General features: G+C 48.1%; 1 long non-coding RNA gene across 1 annotated transcript in view; it reads left to right on the top strand.

Moving 5' to 3' along the window:
• The window catches only part of LOC124503230 (uncharacterized), a 103,609-nt gene extending 91,409 nt beyond the window's left edge, over positions 1 to 12,200 (top strand). Inside the window, exons 7-8 of the long non-coding RNA XR_006960129.1 lie at positions 5,139 to 5,296; positions 11,487 to 12,200. This is a non-coding gene — a long non-coding RNA (uncharacterized LOC124503230). The remainder of the gene's footprint in view (positions 1 to 5,138; positions 5,297 to 11,486) is intronic.
• Positions 12,201 to 15,745: the final 3,545 nt, after the last annotated feature.

Below are 15,745 nucleotides of genomic sequence, written 5' to 3'. Positions count from 1 at the left end.
CAGCTCAGACTGACACAAGTAAGCCTCTGCCTTAGTGGTTCTGTAAAGTTAATCCCTTCACTGTCCCCACAGAGTTACTCCTACTTCTCTCTTTTTCATGCCATGGGCTAAAAATTGGCTATGGAAAAGGAGAAAATCCCAAGACATTGTGACCTTCCAAAGATGCCTTCTGTGCAACTTCCCTGATGAACTTGTTGGGAAATGGTATCTTAATTCATATTGGGGTTATATTGATGCAAAAATCGTGTTGGACCATTTCTCCTCATTTGTACTTGTTAATCGCTTCCTGGGTGGCACTGGGCCAGGAACTGTGAATATAGTTGAAATCCAAGACAGAAGATTTAAAGGACATCCGTAATTTTATAGATAGAAATAGGACAACCCAGAGATGCTAAGGAGCTCATTTAAGGTCACACAGCTACTTGGGGCAGTTGTGGGTTTGGAACTTGAGGTTCCTGCCTTTCAGCCCTGTGCTCTTTCGACAGCGTCTTACACAACTTACAGTATGGTTGGTTGCAGGAGCAGGAACAATGGCTTTGGAACAATTATAGAACTCTAAGGGGAACAGAGATCCCCTTGCTGGTGATTTCCCACCCACTGGCTTGCTGCCAGTGTCTTTATGTTTTTTACTTATATATGTTTGTCTGGGGGTGTAATTTTCTTTTGAGAGACTGGGAAATCCCATAACTTAAAAAAATGATTTGTTGAAATTGAATTCCCAGATTTTTGCCCAGTTTGTGCTTTTTCAGAGAGAGAGAGAGAGAGAGAGAGAGAGAGAGAGAGTGTGTGTGTGTTTGTGTGTGTGTGTGTGTGTGTTTTATGGGAGGTATTCTAGACTTCCTGTCCTCAGACAGTTTCACATAGGTTGATCTGGGTTAGGGCTCTCCATGTATGCTTTGCACAGGGCACAGTGACAAAGAGGAAAGTGGGAATGAAGTATGGGGAGGAGGTAACTTGTGCCCATGTGGGAAGGAGATGTCATGCCATCTTACTGACTGTGACATTCTGAACCTGGAGGGAGAAGGGGGTCTGCATGACTGCCCCTTTCTTAACCCAGAAGTATACAGGTTTTGATGGCTTCCTGACTCAGTGTCAATATCAGTCATTCATTCACTCAAATAATTCTGGAGAACATTCAATACATAATGGTCTAAAATCACCTCTGGGCAAAGGCCCTGTATCAGGTTCCAGGAAGGATGTGTTCTATATCCAGGGATAGGTCTTGTTTGGTCTCTGCTCTATGGGAGAGAATCAGTCTCCTTCAGGTCCCATGGCCTGCATGAAGGCTCCCAACTCCACCTCATTGGCTCTGGGGTTGAGTCCTGACTGGTTCTGCCTTCTGGGGTTGGGATGAGGGTGAAGACTGCTCATCTACACTGCTACATCACCAAGATCAGATTGGAGAGAGGGAGGTACTGTGGGGCTGAGTCTGGCTTTTAAGGACAGCCGCTACTGTAGCTCCTCTGAGAAGCTAGGGGGTGGAGAAGCAGGGGTGGGAGGATCATGGGTTTCCATCCCTCCCTGACTTACACCTGACTTTTTGTCAGAGAAGATGAAAACCAGGCCCACTACCCAAAAGTGAACACAGATTTGGATCTCATGAGAGATCAGAATAGAGTCTCAAAACAGAAATCTGGGGAACTTGGTGCAGGAATGGGGCAGGCCTGAGGTGGCCAGTCCTGGGTCAGAGCCTCCCTGGGCCGCAGAGTGGGGAGAAACAGGGCTGGGTGGGACAGAACCTCGGTTGGGTCACATTTCTAACTCCTGTTATTTTGGAGCTGTGAGTCGGACAGGTTTTATCTGGCCTGTTTTGACCCTCCATGAGGCAACAGCTGGGGACCAAAGGAGAGATGGAGAGCAGCAAGCATGCTGTTCTTCTTTTGGTCCATTTAGCAACTTCCTCTACTTTCTGAGCAAAAACAGGTATAACCCTTTGTGTCCTGAGGTGTGCAGTCTCCAACATATATGCCTGTGGCCCTAAGAACATCTGGAAATTCTAATCGAAAACAAGTTCGCTGACCATGGGGAAAAGGTTAGGGGTACATTATATATGCAGCCTTGGCCGGGCTCTTACATTCATCTGACTGTTCATTCAGCAAATAATTTTTGGGCATTTGCTTTGTGTGATGCACAGTGAAGGACAAGGCCCAAATTTTATTTATGAAGACATGGGCCACAGGGAGAAAACCATGACTTGGCTTCTGTCTCTAAGTGAGTGAAACTGGTAGTAAAGTCTCTTGGCAAATTCAAATGTATCTGCCGCAAACAGATCCTTTTCCTCAAGTAATTCTGGGTGCTTTCCAAACTTACCAATTTCCTAAAGAATGGGGGAGGAGGCTGGGAAGCTCTTCAGGGAGAGGAACAGCATGGTCAAAGGCCCTCTGTTAAAGGGAGCAAGGCCCCTTTAAAAACCTAAAGGAAGGGGCTACCGGGTGGTTCAGTCAGTTAAGTGTCAGACTCTTGATCTAGGCTCAGGTCAAGATCTCACAGTTTGTGAGATTGAGCTACACTTCAGGGCTGTGCTCTGACAACATGGAGCCTGCTTGGAATTTCTCTCTCTATCTGCCCCTTCCCCGTTCATGCATGTGCACTTTCTCTCTCTCTCTCTCTGTCTCTCTCAAAATAAATAAACATTTAAAAAAAACTGAGGGAAGGTAGTGTGACAAGAAAGGAAAGGCAAGTTTGCAGGTTGGGCTCTTGATGGGTAAGTGGGATCTCTTTGTGTGCCTCACTCATGATCCCACTTCACCATCCCCCCTGTTCACCTAGAACACCCCTTTTCTTCCTCACATCTCAGTCCAGTCATCTTGGCTTCCAAGGAAAACTGCCACCACAGCTGCTCTGAGAACCCAGTGGCCAATTCTATCACCCAGCGTCTTGATTCTTACCCTGTATCTCTCCCTTATATTTCTCAAATCGATCCTTCTGAAAGGCCTGTAATTCTAGACTGGGAAGACTTCCATTGCTCCCCATTGCCTTTATCACTGTCAGAATCACTATTTATCAAGCTTTCTCCATGTGCCAGTTAAAACTCTTCTAGATCTGGTCTTGCCTTCCTTCATGGTCTTCTCTTGACCCTTGAAGGCTAGCCAAACTGAATCACATATAGTGGCCTGCGTTCTCATGCCTCAGGGCCTTTGCACCATCTTCCTGGAGCACTCTCTCACATTCCTCCCCTAGCTAACTCCTGCCTACAAAGCTCAGATCAAGGGCTACAGCTCCCAGGAGCCTTTGTAAAGGTGTCCCCCTTCTGCTCTTCCCCAGAACCCTCCACAGAGCTCTATCAGGGGGCTGATTGCCTTAGTTGTATTTCTCCTATTAGAGTTTTCCAAGAGCCTGGCTCATTTCTGCATCCTTAGTACCTAGCGTAGAATCTGGCGCATAGTTAGTGATAAATAAAAATTAGTAATGAAGGAATGCATTAGTGAACAAATGAATGAATTCTGCTTGGAGTAGGGGTGCTCACTAGGGAGATAATATTTGAGGTGAGTCCAAAAGAATGACTTAAGAATTTGTGAAGCAGGAATTTTAATTTCAGGGACAGGGAATGGTATGTGCCAGGCATGGAGGTTTGGGAGAGTGGTATGCATTAAGGGAACTGCAGCTAGTTCTGCAGCTAGGGCAGAAGTTGAGTATGCAGGATATGCCAGAGGTGGATCTGGAGAGATGGGACAAGGGGCAATGACTGTTGGGCTCTGGGAAGCCTGACTTTGCTGAGTACAGAACAGAGCAGGACATAGTGAGTGCTTTTGATGCCATGAGGAAGATGGACAGGAGCAGGCAGTGCCACGCTGTGGGGGACTGGGAAGAAGGTGATGGGGGTGTGAGCAGAGCAGCAGGCCAAGGGACAAAGATCAGGGGCAGACTCCAGTGGGGCTTAGATGGCCATGACCTGCAGTCAGAGGAGGTTTGAGGGCTGTGGGATGGTGATTCCATGGTTTCTGGCTTGAGTTCCTGTGTGGGTGGTGAAGCCCCTCACCAAAATGGCAGCCTGGAGAGGAGCGGATTTGAGAGCAGGAGAATGAGTTCAGTTTTGCTTATAAGACATGAAAAATGTGACTCTTAAAAACTGAGAACAAACTGAGGGTTGATGGGGGTGGGAGGGAGGGGAGGGTGGGTGATGGGTATTGAGGAGGGCACCTTGTGGGATGAGCACTGGGTGTTGTATGGAAACCAATTTGACAATAAATTTCATATATTGAAAAGAAAGACATGAAAAATGTACATTGGAAGGGACCATCAGGTTTGGAGAGCTTTGTGAGTTCAAGGCAGAGCTGGAGGGATGGGGTCAGATCCAAGTGTGCTCAGATGATCCTAAGAGCTGAAGTTAAATATTCAGGAATTTTGTGAGACAATTGTTAAATTTGGCTATTTTTAAAAAATTAAATTATATAAAATTACAATTAAGTAAATTATATTAAAAACAGAAACTCATCACTTCTAAGGATTTCAGAGTATTTTGTTTATGCTTTTAAGATGATTTACATCTGTTATATCTATGAATATACTATATGATGTTGTGTTACTGTGTTTTTCTTCCTAACTCTGCATTCAGAAGCATCACATTGGTAGTTTGAAATCAGCCACGGTAGGAATATTTGCACCATGGAAATTGATAAACACCAAACATCAGGGCTTGATTTATTGTTTTGTTGACTGTCTAGACTTAAAATTATGGAGAAAATGTTAATATGCACATTGAACTTATATACATATTGTGCCCGTAGCTATTACATTGTGAATGGAACAGAGAAATTGAGCAGATGTTCTTCCAGTATTCAAAAAATATTACCTGATTCAGTAAAGAAGTTGCTTATACCATTGACAAAGGAGTGAAGTTGCAACATGTATCTTCATTGTTTCACTTTCATTGTTTCAACCAGTAAGTTGGCACAAGCAAAAATATCAACCAATATTCATGTTAGAACTATATTCATTTGTCAATTACAATTATAGGTTAGTTATGGACTTAGCAGGTTGGTAAAAATCAATGAAAGTATTCTGTAAGATTCAATTTACTATATGCGATTTACAGTATAGACTACTGTATATTTTACTACTACTTGTAAATTGCTAAACATATTTTATGTCAGTAAAATTTACAATAAACTCATATGTGCCTACATTTTTTCCTCCAGAGGGCCTGTTGTTATATATTTACCAGCATACCACTGGGCAAATTGCCTTAGGCTGAGGAGAGACCAGAGACCAGATTGGACTCTTTGGAAAGATTCCCAGAAGAGGGAGGGACTCATCGATGGAAAGACGCTTCCATCAATGGAGAGAGGAGGGATGGGTAAGTGAGGCTTAGGTACAGGGATTAGGCTGGAGGCGTAGAGAGTTCTGAGAAAGGATGCAGGGGTGAGGAGAATCTGGGGTGGGAGGCAGCTGGGCTTCACTATTTCCTCTGCCAAGTAGGATGCAAGCTGTGTCCTGAGAGTGAGAGGCAGACAAGTGAGGAACGGAGGCGGGGTGAAGGTTTGGCCCAAGTGTTCAGTGAGGGACACAGAGAAGGGACCTGGGAGGATGAGGCTGACTCAGGAAGCCAGGGGATGACCATAGTGGCAGAACTGTAACCATGTGGGTTACAAGGTGGGGGAGTGACCTAGATTTTGGCCATAGGCCAAGCCCTGCAGTGAGGATTGCTATTTTATCTCCCAGGACAATCCTGGAGGAAATCAACGCTGGGAGAGGTTAAGTCCTTTATCCAAGGCCCAGAGCCAGTTAGCGGCTGAGTCAGGATGCAAACTGAGGCAGCTAGGCTCTGTTGACAAGGCAGGAGCTTGCACAGTGGCACATCTCTCCTTGGCAAAGCCCCTTAGACTATGCAAATAGGAATCTCTTCAGGACAGAGATCGGCAGGGTAGGTGTGGCCAGCCACTTGGCAAGGGTTTCAGGGCATCAAAAGTACTGGCGAAGCCTCCTCAGCCTGTGGCCCGTCTGGTGTTTGCCAGCCAGCACATTCTTGCCACCACTCCACAGTGTCTACTGAAAGCTAATGATAATGAATTGGCTTGCATTTTGTAAGTTTCTTCATTACTTTGTTTTCTAATAACTCATTCTTATTGTACTTTTAAAACATAAAGTACATGCAGACTGGGAACTTAGAAAATCAGTCCTTCCCCTTAGAACACTTGAGAAGCACTGTTCTAACCCATCCTTCTAATCACATTGCTCCTCTGCTAGAAACCCTGAGTGATCCCTGCTGGCTGCAGCAGAGGTTTCAGATGGTAGGTGGGGACTGGTTTGTGGAACTTAATTACATGTGTCATTACCAGCGTTAAAAAAAAAGAAAAAGAAGTCAAGTGAAATAGAAGATATCAGATTATACTACATGTAGTATTTACATTTTTGTTTCATTTAGTTATATATTTCATATATTATAATGCATGTTTGTACTAGCGTATGATGGAAAATGTCTGTCTTTCTATGATCATGGTAACTAAAAATGTTTGAGTGCCACTGGTCTGCAGATAAAGCTGACATTGCCAGGCCTGGTGTTCCAAGTGTAAGGGGGAGAGTGATTGCTGAGGAAGAGCAGGCAATGCTTTCTGGGAAACGAGCAAAGGTGAGCTGGGTTTGGAGGACGTCCAGGTTATGGATGAGCAGAGGGAACAATATTAGCAAAGTCAGAAAGACCATGACTTTCATGCCTAGATTGTGTGTCCAACTCCAAGAGGGCCTGGGTCATGCCACTGGGGACTTGCAGATAGCATAAGAGTTGTAGTACCTGTGATAGGAGCTTAGGGGACAGAGCCCATAAGTCTGCCGGGGAAATCAGGGAGACTTCCCAGAGGTGGCAGTGCCTTAGATGAGGAGAGCTGGGGTTTGCCAGAACAACAGGCATGTGGAAAAAGCCTGGTCAAGTGAGGATCTTATAAAGAGGCACAAGAAAGCCCATCATGTTTGGGGAACCATGAGCCACTTGGTATAGCTGGAGCATGAATTAGGGAGGAGGACTTCATGTGCTGTGTTGTAAGTTGAGATTTTATTTTGGGATGAGGAGCCATGGGAGAATTTTGAGCAGAAGGATGACATGAGTGTTCCTACATCTCAGGACTCTGGCAGCCTGAGGAGAGTAGATTAATGGAGAGGAGACCTGCAGGACCATTACTGCAATAGTTGGGCCTGAAGGAAGGCAGTGGGGGTGCAGGGGGAGACTCAGGAGGAGCCAGCAGAACTAGGCCACCCGTCCGTGATTGGATTGGGCACTGAGAGAAGGGAGGAGGCAAGGGTGACCCCCACTGTGGCTGACTCAGGAAACTGGCTGGGTGATGGTACCTTTTGCCCAGAAAAAGAACACAGGGGGCCGAGAGGGTCCGAGGGACAAGATAACATGTTCACTGTTGAAAGGGGCACCTGACTGGCTCAGTCAGTAGGGTGTGGGACTCTTGATCTCAGGGTCATGAGTTCAAGCCCCATGTTGGGTGTAGAGATTACTAAAGAAAAGAAAAGAAAAGAAAAGAAAAGAAAAGAAAAGAAAAGAAAATGGCACCTATAGGTGGGCATGACAATGGACAGCTGGAATAGAGCAGAGAGATTAGGCCAGGGATACAGCCTGGGGAGAGTGCAGAGTGAGGAGAAAGCACTATCAAGGGGGCCTCAGGGAGAAAGGAGCTCATGAGAGACTGACGGGAGTGGTCTTTGAGGCACAAGATCCAGAAACTTGGGTCCCAGGAGCCAATGGGGCAGAAAAGACTTAGGGGGAAAACCAGTCATGCAAATGCTTCAGAAAACCAAATTCCCTGAAGGAGCCATGGGATGTGGCCATTTGGGAGGCCAGTGATGCACCCTCTGCAAGGGTGCAGAGGTGGGTGGTGGGGCAGGAGCCAGAGGCTTTGGGAGAGAGTGGGGTAACACAGTGAGGCAGGGAGGAAGCAGGGCTGCACCTTTGTGCAAATCAGAAAGGGGTCCCCTGCCTCCAGGGAGATTAACCCCCTCATGCCAGCATGTGGGCCTGGCCAGAGGATGCGGGCTGGGCTTCAGCCCTGTGTGCCCCACCATCAACATGCCAATGCCCTGAGTGTAGGCCAGCCTTTCCAGAAATAGGAAAGAAGGAGAGAAGGAGTCATTGACCAAGGAGAGTGCTTGGTCATAGACCAAGACCACGTGAGGGGTTTATTTTTTTAGGATGTGAGACACGGGTGCACGTTGACTTGGATGAGAGAGGGGAACCCGTGACAAGACAGAGAGACCTGCAATAGGCTGGGTGGGCAGGTGGGCAGACAGGCAGGAAGGGGCATGCCTCTGGTGTGCTAGGGGCAAGGCTGGTGTTGTTGCCATGGGGAAAGGGAAGCGACTGAGGAGGAGCAGGGCTGTGTGCTGAGCCCACAGCCTGGGGCCCAGTGTGCAGGCCACTCCTGCTGGCAAGAGTCAGCTGAGAATCTCTGCAGCTGAGCAGGGATCCTGAGACACTCACAGCTGAGACTGCCAGTCCCGGGGGACCAGTGGTTCTGGTGCCCAGGACCGGGTGACATCTAGAATGCAGGCTCAAGGGGCGCCTGGGTGGCGCAGTCGGTTAAGCGTCCGACTTCAGCCAGGTCACGGTCTCGCGGTCCGTGAGTTCGAGCCCCGCGTCAGGCTCTGGGCTGATGGCTCGGAGCCTGGAGCCTGTTTCCGATTCTGTGTCTCCCTCTCTCTCTGCCCCTCCCCCGTTCATGCTCTGTCTCTCTCTGTCCCAAAAATAAATAAACGTTGAAAAAAAAAATTAAAAAAAAAAAAAAAGAGTTTATAGAATGCAGGCTCTGGGCCGAGAACTGGGCAGACCAGGCTGGAGAGGGTCTTGGCACAGAGCTTTAGTTTACTTAATTTACCTTTTACTGTAGAAAATTTTCAAACACGCCCAAAAGTTGTGGGAAACTCAAACGAACCCTCTTATCATTAGACTTCAGTGATTATAATGGTTGTCAGTATTATTGTATGACCCTCCCCTTCTGTAAGTACTTTTTTAAAAACTTAAAAAAAATTGTTTAATAGATTTTTTAGAGAAGTTTTAGGTTCACAGCAAAATTGAGCAGAAGGTACAGAGAGATTTCCCATATATCCCTGGTTGAAAACTTTATTTGGAAATAATTTTAAGCTTACAGAAATTGCAAGGACAAGTTTCTTTATTTTTAAATAATGTTTTTCTTATTAGAGAATATATTCTCAGGATGTATATAGAGGAAAATTAAGATCATTCATGACCCTACCACCCCAAAGTAAGTACTATCACTCTTCTGGTGTATTTCCTTCCAGTCTTTTTTTTTCTGTGATTTTATGTACATATATTTTTAAAAGATAACTGTTTTTTTTTTACATTTATTTATTTTTGAGAGAGAGAGTGTGTGTGAATTGGTGAGGGGCAGAGGGAGAGGGAGACACAGAATCTGAAGCAGGCTCCCTGCTCCGAGCTGTCAGCACAGAGCCCAATGTGGGGCTCGAACTCACAAGCCACGAAATCATGACCTCAGCTGAAGTCAGATGCCTAACTGACTGAGCCACCCAGGTGCCCCTTATGTACATATTTTTAATTGGACTTCTTTTACCCAGAAAATAACCCCATTCCTCAAAACCTTCCTGATTGGTGTGTCCATATGAACTGGCTCAGTCCCAGGACCCTCACCCCTGAAGCCCTCCACAGAGACTGCAGAGAGCAACAACCGATCCAAGTTTGTGGTTTGTGGGTGCCCTCATTCCTTGGTTTCAGTGCTAATTCAGGTTTCCTCTTAACATTCCTCTCATTTTTGTTTTTCTTGGGTAATATTGGTTGATTTCTGTGGGATGAGTTGTCCAGTGCTCCTTGAACCACCATCTTGCCTGCCTCCCACACTCATCTCTGGATTTGGGACATCTGTGTCTGAGCCTCTCTCCCCAGCTCACTTGAGCACTCTCTGAGGGTAGGGCTCCGCTGATTCATCTCAACGTAAGGCACAGCTGGCCTCAAGAAATATGTATGGAACTGAATCAGCCCATTTATTTGGCATTGCCCAGTCCCATCTATGCTGCAGACTCTTGCCTTTTATTAATTTACACCCACCAGCATGGTGTCTAGAATACAATAGGTGCCCAATAAATGTATGTTACTGCCGCTACCAATAACCTGGGGATTTCTATACATGTTAGGGCTCTGCCGTTTTTCCCTCCTTCCCTTTCCTGCCTCCCCCTACTTCTTCCAGATGGTAAAGAAAAGATACCATTTCAACATGCCAGAGGGAAGGTGCCCCCTGTTTGTCCCTCTGTCTTCTGTAAGTTGGGAGCAGATCTAAGTTGGCAGTGGCCTCACAAGAAGCAGTTCCTTGCTCTGAGGCTTTGCATTGTTCACAATACCAATTATCATTAGCAGTAATTAAAACTATTTCAGGATCAGTTCAAAGCTGTCTTTGAGGTATTTTAAGTTGGACCAAAGTCCTCTATGTATCTAGCTCTAAACCAAGTTTCCTGGTGTTATTAGAAGCCCACTTGTATTTGGAGAATACCCAATCTGTATATTTTGATTGCCCGAACATTTCATAAATTTCAGGGGCGATTGTCACAAGTGGGCCAATGCCCCCAGAGCTGTTTAGACTGTCTTACAAGTCCTACTTTCTCGCTCAATTAAGTGAAGGGGACCATGGAGATGGGAGAAGAGGTAGGGGTCTGCAGAGGGTCTTTCCTTAGAGCCAGGCCCTCTGGCCAGGTGGAACCTCTAGGCCTAGAGTGAGGGTGGCAGAAATCAGAACAGGAAGAGATGAGGGCTTGGTTTAGGGTGGGGACATCAGGACTTGGGAAGAAGGTGGGAACCCAACTGGGAGGGCCAGGCTGTGAGGAGGGGAACAGGGAGGCCTTGAGAACATCTTAAGTGATACTCATATTTGATTGAAAGATAAAAACAGGGAAAGAACCGCTTTTGGCACGTTGGACTTCTAGGGAGTTAGCCAGCAATTTGTTCTAACTCTTGGTTGGCCTGGCCCCAACCCTGGGCCTGGACGACTGGCAGTAGCATTGGGGCCTGAGATGGCTGTTCCCTAAACACCTCCACAACTCTTTGGGACCCTCCACGATTGGCACCAGACATCTTGCTGCCTGTTGACAGAGTGGGTTCAACTGGTGGGCTAAGCTGGGTGACTTCCTCTTAGAGGGCTTCTGAACTGGATGGCAAAGGAGGGTGGAGGGCAATTCAAATGGGAAAAAAAGAAGTTCTGGAACAGTGGAGAACTGGGGAAGGGCCCTACAGGCAGAAGTGCCGTTTAGTCAGGGCAGTGGGACCAAGAAGGGGGACCAGTCAAGGAAAAACTATCTTTCCTAAGTACCTTTGGCCATGACTGGTGTGAGTGCTGGGTAGTTTCTGCTCCGAACAGTGGTGTTTGTAGTCTGAGGGTTTGTGGTTTGGAAATAGGAACCTGCTGGTGTCTTGGGTTTCCCCATATGCCCTGCTTTGGTCAGAGCCCACCAGACCCTCTTGGTCTCTGATCTGAATCCCTAATTAGATTTTTGTGCAGAATTCACATCTTTGCCCTTCTTTTCAGCTTGAAGACCTGATGCCATGCCCCCACTGAAGCAGAATGCCAGCAGCAGCTGTGGCCCCTGCTCCTAGGAGCTGTGCCACCCACCCTACACATGCACACACCCACACCAACCCCAGGGCCCAGGCCTCAGCCTAGGCTGGGGGGGTTGTGCAGGAGTGGGGCAGGCAGTCGGGGCCCAGCTCATGGTGGTGAGTACCCAGCGAGAGGAAGAAGGGAGGACATCATGTCCTTGGCCTCACACAGTCAGGGGGAGGCAGAGGGCAGGATGACCCACTTTCAGAGTGGCGTGGCTGTGACTGGGACTGCTTCACATGGTCAGTCTGCATATACATGTCAGTCTTAAACTCTTCAAAAGGGGCTATTAAACATCTGTATCCTGTTTTCATTAGCTTGTAAGCCATGGTGATGGGGACCTGTCTAGTTCTCTGAGCTAACAAGTGTGCCCAGAGGCTAATAAACAGCAGATGCCTCTAATAAATATGATTTTAATACTCAGTGTAAATGTGTGTGCAAATACATCTGTGAAATGAAAGGTGGGAGCTGAATTCTATATGCAAGTTGCACAATTTCTTAGCTGTTTTGAAATAAGAACTGTAGTGTGACTGTGTATGGATGGTATAGGTTTTGGATTACAGAATGTGTGTACAGGGTGCAGGGAGTGTTTTTTTGTGGATAGCCTATATATGTGTGGTGTGAGGTAAGGGGTATGTGTGTGTATGTATATGTTTGTGTCGTGTGTGTGTGTGTGTGAGTGTGTGTGTATGTAAAAGAAGTCTCCGTCAGATCAGTTGGAGAAAAAACCAGCTACATAGTTTACAAGATCTGGTGCAGGATGAAAGCATAGGGCCCCTTGTTCAAAATTACTGGGAATTTCAAGACAGCTGCAGCAGCACGTCAAACTGAGCTTGGCCTTTCTGAGCGCAGAGCCCCATGTGACTTTATAGGTTGAACGCCCACGATCCCTGGCTGGAGAGTGTGCACCTCCTTTCTCCCCTCAGCCTTCCTTTACTACTTTGGTAAGTCCTTGAATCCCTTTGCTCTTTCCCCATCTAGTTCCTGGGGTGATTTGGGGAGTGTATGGTGCTAGCCAGAGGCAGCCCAGAGAGGAGCTATAGCAGGTGGCCTGCGCATCTCCTGATCCTCCTTACATTTCAGTCTGGACCTCATTACGGGTACCATCAGGTGTCTCTCTGCTTCTCGCTAAAAATAGTCTCCTGGGGATGTACACGCCCCCTCCAAGACCCCCCACTGCCCACCAACGGCTTCAGTTCCTGGGAGCCCTGATGGGCCCTCTACTGATCTTGTGCCACATAGCACAACTACCTGTGGGGAAGAGATGGCAAAGGGGATCAGCTTCTGCTGGGGCAGCGCTGGGGCAGCAGAGCTCACAGCCCTGAATTCTCAGTGAGGGGGTGTGGAGGGTGGGGACTCCTTAAGTCCTTCCTGTTTATTGCCCTGATTTACCTCCTCTCCAGTTAAGTATGGTGTGCCTGCTTCAGAGCACACTCAGGAGATGCTAATGGATAATAAAGAGGGTGTTCCCGCCCCAATACCTATACTTGTCAATAATTAGCGATGATTTCCTAGGTTCTGGGAGGAGGCAATGGCACCCGGCCTGCCCCAGCTGGTTTAACTCATCATTGTAGCATTAGCATAGCAATTCCAAGGTCCCTGAGTGGGGTATTCCACTCATACCTGGGGGTTTCCAGGTATGGTTTCTCCCAAGGGTTAAGGGAATTTGAGAAGTTACTTCACCATGTTCCTGATCCTAGCCAGAGACCGGTCCCTAAACTCAAGCCCTTCCAGCTCCCCTAGTAACCATGAGACTCCTGTGGTCTTCTGTCCTGGGGATTCCAGATGGGACTGTGTAAACAGAATGCCTGGAGGGCCTCCCTGAGGAAGGCCAATGGCCTTAAGCCAAAGGACCCAGGAGTGTAAAGGTTGTTTGGGCAAGTGTACAGGGCAAGGTAGGCAAGAAAGGGGATTCCGGCCCAAGAGATTGAGCAGGAGTAGAGATTTCGATAAAGTTGTTAATCACTGGCCGTGGGGTTTGACCTGCCCCAGAGAGAGGGAGTGACAAAGGCCCCCATGCAGGGGTGTGATGACCAGCTGGCTTTCCAGGAAAAAAAAAAAAGTCCTTGTTAAGAATCTTCCAATGTCTGTGGTGTAAATACTCCCACCAAGTCCAATTTCAAGCTGCCACTGGTTTAACAACTGACTTACAGAATTCTTGAATATTGAACAGCCAGCTCTCACTCACTTCCCATTAGCTCACTGTCCCCACCAGAGGCCGTCAACAACACAAGCCCCCAGGACCCATCCGCATGCCTCTCTGAGCCTAGACTCCCACTTCCCTGGCTGTATTGCAAAATGTTATGTACGCACTGGACAGTGCATGAGCCCAGGCTTGAGACAGGCCATTTAGCCCTTCATGCTCCTTGTGCTTCAGTCCTGGGGGAAGGCGGGCTGGTCAGCCTTGCGGCTTACCATGATGCTGCTGAGGTGATGGATGTGAAATGACTTTGCCAAAGTGAACAGCAAACCTAGTCAAGTGAAGTGCCACAGCCCAATGCCCAGGGACTACCTATTTCTAATCTGGAGCAGTGGGGAAGTCTGACTCCATGCCAACCACAATGGTTTGACAAGCCCTAGTTTGGAGCATCTAGCAGTTTGCCATCTGACAAGCCACCCTGCCTCTCCCCTCCCTCAGTCACATGCAGCTGCCTCACACACTCCCACTTCCAGGAGACCAGGTGTGCAGGGTGATGAACACCAGGTAGCCAGGAAGCCACTAGGTCAGTTCCCTGAACCACAGAACAACACAACACCCATCCCAGGGGTTGGGAATCTATCCACAAAAGTCCACTTGTAGAAGGGGCTTCCTGGTATTGTGGCCAGGCCATTTCTCTGGGTGCAGGTTTTTCATTGTGCAATCTTCTCAGAGACCCACCTGTACTTGACTCCTTCCCAGTGACTCCATCTCTCCCTCCTCTGGGCTTCTGGAATGGTACAAGGGCCCCACCTTACTTAGCCAGGCAGCTGTGATGAGAGGTGCTGACCCAGCTGCCTCTCTGCTAGCTCACTGTGTCAGGTGGAAGGGGCTGAGAGAGCAGCAGGGCCATATCTTTCTGTATGGCCAGGGACCCTGGGACTGTCCAGAGGCAGGACTGGGGCCAGGGTCCTCTGGGAGTCAGCCAGACACTGGGTGATGAATGGTACAGGGAGCCGATGAGAAACAGGCTCTGGGCCAGGAAAAACAGCCCAGAGCTACAGGTGTTCTGCTGTTCCTGCTCCTTTCCTGTCTTAATCCCTTCTGTTTGGTGACAGCACTCAGCCAGGCCTGGAGACCAGCAGGGAACACCTGCTGACCTGAGAGTAAATTTCTATGGGGGATGGAGATGGTCACATGTGTCTGGTTTCTGTGAACGTCACACTCCACGTCATTGCAGGAGACAGAGTTACGAATGACCCAGCACACCGCACGGCAACACATGCTTGGCCGGGAGTGGGCACACATGTGAGAGGCAGAGTAGAAGACTCCATGGAGGGGTCATTTGACCCCTTGACCATTTGAGTGGGGTCATGAAAGTGGGTCCCCCCCCCCACTTCCATAGCCCCAGTCTCTCTGCACAGACTGGCCCCAACCCTAGGACTCACAGATCTGCCTTCTGGGAATCCCTGGGGTGGCCCAAGGCAGCCTGTCCTCCTCAGCAAGAGATCACACAGCCAACTTCCTCCATCCAAAGCCTTCCAGAACCTCACCACTGGCTTTGCCAACATGGTGGACATTTCCCCTTCTCAGAACATAAGGGAGTGAGATTCTCTGGCTGCTCTTTCCATGAGTGAGCAGGTGAGGGGGGAGAAGGAGGGCTGTAGCACTTGGGGAAGGGGCTCTCTTAGAAAGTTCCTGGAAGGTGAGAGGGAACAGGAGGGGAAGAGACAATACTAGTGGCATAGAGGATGGGGTCTGCCCAGAGCTGGAGCCCATCTGGATCCCAGTGTACCCTCCCAGAAGTTCAGGGTTGGCACCAACCCACTTTAGGGCCTTAACAAGGTTGCTCCGGCTGAGGTCTGGTCCCCCACAAAGTGCTGACTCTGGATCGGATGTGATGAATGAGGGAAAATGACTGTAGCAATTGAGTTCATGGCAAATGCTTGTGTGTGTGTCCCCTCATTTAAAAAACAATCTCTGTGCATTGTTGATTCTGGGACTGTCCTCTCTCTGCCTCTCTGGAGAATTTTATGGGATTGCAAGCTTG

This window comes from Lynx rufus, unplaced genomic scaffold (genome assembly GCF_022079265.1).
Source record: "Lynx rufus isolate CCGP_SWC_20201006 ecotype Redwood Valley unplaced genomic scaffold, mLynRuf1.p SCAF_8, whole genome shotgun sequence".
NCBI lineage: Eukaryota > Metazoa > Chordata > Mammalia > Carnivora > Felidae > Lynx > Lynx rufus.
The sequence above is the reverse complement of the archived record's forward strand: the minus strand, read 5'-3'. Positions and strand labels throughout refer to the sequence as shown.